The sequence below is a fragment of the Cibotium barometz genome, chromosome 55, assembly GCF_041138505.1.
Source record: "Cibotium barometz isolate CiBa-2024 chromosome 55, ASM4113850v1, whole genome shotgun sequence".
Lineage (NCBI taxonomy): Eukaryota > Viridiplantae > Streptophyta > Polypodiopsida > Cyatheales > Cibotiaceae > Cibotium > Cibotium barometz.
In genome coordinates this window covers 29,264,919-29,268,580 of record NC_141100.1, presented here as the reverse complement: position 1 = coordinate 29,268,580, position 3,662 = coordinate 29,264,919, and positions in this window count along the sequence as shown.

Below are 3,662 nucleotides of genomic sequence, written 5' to 3'. Positions count from 1 at the left end.
CATGTATACAATTGGACCTATAATTAGTAATTATAGGTCGTCAAATATGATAATGCTTTTTTATTGATGCACAATTTTAAAACAAAACGAATCATTCTACGCTCTCCCTTTATCTTGTATACACTTTGTCTATATAATACATCATATATATATAAAATGACCTTGAGCAAAATAAAAGACCTTGAGCAATGAAGCACTTGGAGGAGGCAAAGGCAGTTGAGGAGCTCGAGGAGGTGAAGGCACGACCACGTGGAGCTCAAAGCTAGCAGACTGAGGTGCCTGACATACATAGAATAACCAAAATTTTTAAAAATCTGAAGGCTAGCCAAAATGCAACCACTTTTTCTCAATCATTTTTTTATTAAAAATCCCAAATTATTCTACACTTTCTCTCTCTCTCTCTCTCTCTCTATATATATATATATATATATATATATTATAAGTAAAATGAATGGTCAGTGTTTATCCGGTTAGTCAGGTTGCCCATGTAGTGGGCCTGGCACATTGGGCTTTACCACCCCATCGCCCACTAGACAAGCAAGCCATAAAACTTCCTTGCAAGCCTCTGATGATGCAACATACTCAGCCTTAGTAGTAGACATGGTAACACAATCTTGTAACCGAGATCACCATGAAATTGTGCCTCCAATGAATGTGAAAACATAGCCTGAAGTGGACCTTCTCTTGTCCAAATCTCCTGCATAATCTACATCCCTGTATAACCACTTATACATGTTCCTTGACTTCCGAAGCAAATGCACATGTCTTCTGTACTATTCAGATACCTCATGACTCCTTTCACTGGCTCCCAATTTCTCTTGCCAGGGTTTGACATGTATCTGCTAACCACTCCCACTACAAAAGCAATGTCTGGATGATGTGTGGTAATCATAGCATACATCAAACTCCCAACAGCAGATGAATAAGGCACCTTTGTGTTGAGATATCGAGCTCGTCTAGTGAGGCGGTGGACACTGATGACCCGCCTAGGTGATAGGCCCCACACTTACACCACTGGCATGGTTGGTGAGATCTTGGGTGATATGCGAAGTGGATTGTAGGCTGTGTGACAACCATTCTAGAGACTGGCATAGTTATAGCACCAGCTCATTTTAGTTAGGTTCACACTATAGAGAATCCTCGTATGTATTGGTTGAGTACCTTTCATATTGTGTGTACTCTTATCTTGTATATGGTGTGTTGAGTGTTGAGTAAAGTAGAAGAAGATTTTCAGCCTCTCACCTTGTGTGTTCTCTATTAGGGTTTTGTGAGTGTGTGTGTGTGCTTGCAAGAGCTCAAGCTCTCTTCCCCCCTACATCTTTTCATGGTATCAGAGCCTGGTTCGTGCTAAGGGCTGAGCTGCAAGCAAGAGAACCACAGGAAGTGGTACGAGGGTAAGAGCTTCGACTACTCTTCTCTATTTGTGTTGGTGACTACACCCTTGTCGGGAGCTCTACGGGAGGCACCGGTAAATGATCTTTGATTGAGGAGCTTTCTTTGCGGGAGTGAAGCTATAGGGCAACAATATTGTCCTATCAGACGCAATTTTCAAGGTCAAAAACGCGTTTCAGGCGCATCTGGACCTCCGTTTTTCAGAAAGCAGGCGATTTCGAGTACTGTTTTTGGGTAAGTCATCGATTCTCTGCAAAACTCTGTTTTAAGAATTACAAGAAGACAAATTGGCTGTGCAGACATAGTGTGTGCTGCAAAGAGGTCAACAGTTGCCATTGGGTGTATGTATGCATATTGAAGTCACTGGTTGTGACATTTGAGAGTACTACAGTACCGCTGCTGCTGCTGAAAATATAGCAGTTTGTGCAGGACAAACCAGAGTGCTGTTCTGGTAAAATTGTGTGTCTGGCAAGATGTCAAATGATGGCATAACACAGATTGTGGCTGAGAAGCTTGATAAGAACAACTTCCATGCTTGGAGGTTCAGGTTGACGAATTTCCTGATGGGAAAGGGCTATTGGGACTACATAGAAGGTGAGCATGAAGAGGCACCGGAAATACCATCCGACTGCTGCAGATGTGAAAGAGTTTAAAGATTGGAACCAAGGACCCAGGAAAGTTATGTATTGGCTCTCCCTTAGTATACAGGACACTATGATTGGGCACATTCAGGATGCCAAGTCCCCCAAGGAGGTGTGGGACACCTTGGTAAAACTCTATGAAACAAATACCAAGGCACGTAAAATACAGTTGAAGAATGAACTTCATACTGTGGAGAAAAAGAGCATGTCTGTGAATGACTATGCATTGAAGATAAAGGGTATTGTGGAATCCCTTGCATCTATTGGTGTGTCAGTAGATGATGATAAGGTGGAAGTCTGTCTACGTGGTCTCGGGCCACAATACAAGGCGTTCAAGACGTCTATTCAGACTCGAGAAAACATTCCCAACTTTACAGATTTGGTGTCTATGCTGATTATAGAAGCAGAAACAATGAGGATAATGAAAGGTTGTTTGTTATGCAGCATGTCGTGAATGCCATGTCTGAAAATGTTGAAGCAGCACAAAAAGATGATGTATGGTATGTGACAAGTCATGGGGAGTGGTTCAAGTCACGTTTCGAACATAACAAAGAATCTGGTTTCAGTTGGCCAAATGATTGAGCAGGGTTTGTAGGTTCGGTTTAACTCGGATGGTTATTATGTTGAAGACTTTAAAAACAAGTGCAGGTTGGTTGCAAAAGGCAACAGAGTGGGCATAATGTTTACGTTGAATGTAGACATGCCTGAAATGAGTGCTGCGATGTTTGCAAATGGCTCAGGAATTGTTGCAGACATAGACATTTGGCATAAAAGAATTGGACATGTGAATGTGCAGAGAATGAAGTCTATGCAAATTAAAGGAATTGTGACAGGGCTGCCAAAGTTTAAAGTGGAAGGTATACAGAGAATATGTGAAGCATGCCAATTTGGAAAGCAAACAAAGCATGTATTTCCACGTAACAGATATGTGAGCAAAAATGCACTAGATGTTGTGCATTCAGATGTATGGGGTTCTACGAAGATCATGTCTATGGGAGGTTGCAGGTATTATGTGACATTCATTGATGACCACACAAGGAAAGCACTGTGGGTATATTTCATGAAGGAGAAGAGTGAGGTGTTCACTCACTTTCAGAATTTCAGAGTTTTGGTTGAAAAGCAAACAGGGAAATATGTAAAGTGCCTAAGGTCAGATGGAGGGGAAGAGTTCTCTGAATTTTTGAAGAAGAATGGTATTCAGAGACAGTTTACATGTAGATACACTCCGCAGCAAAATGGAGTTGCTGAGCGGAAAAACAGGCACATTGCTGAGATTGCGTGAGCATTGATGGAAGAGAAGAATATGCCGCATAGCTATTGGGCTGAGGCTGCTTCTACAGTAGTATACATCATGAACAGGACTCCAACTGCAGCCATACATGATGTAACTCCAGAGGAGAGGATTACTGGCAGAAAACCTGATTTGTCTCATCTGAAAGTTTTTGATGCATTGCATATGTGCATGTGCCAGATGAGCTGAGAACTAAGCTGGATCCAAAAGCTGAAAAATGTGTGTTTATTGGATATTCCCTTGAGCAAAAGGGATACAGGTGTTATAACCCTGCTACACGTGAGTTGAGGGTAAGCAGGGATGTTGTTTTTGATGAGATGAGCAGCTGGTATGCTGCT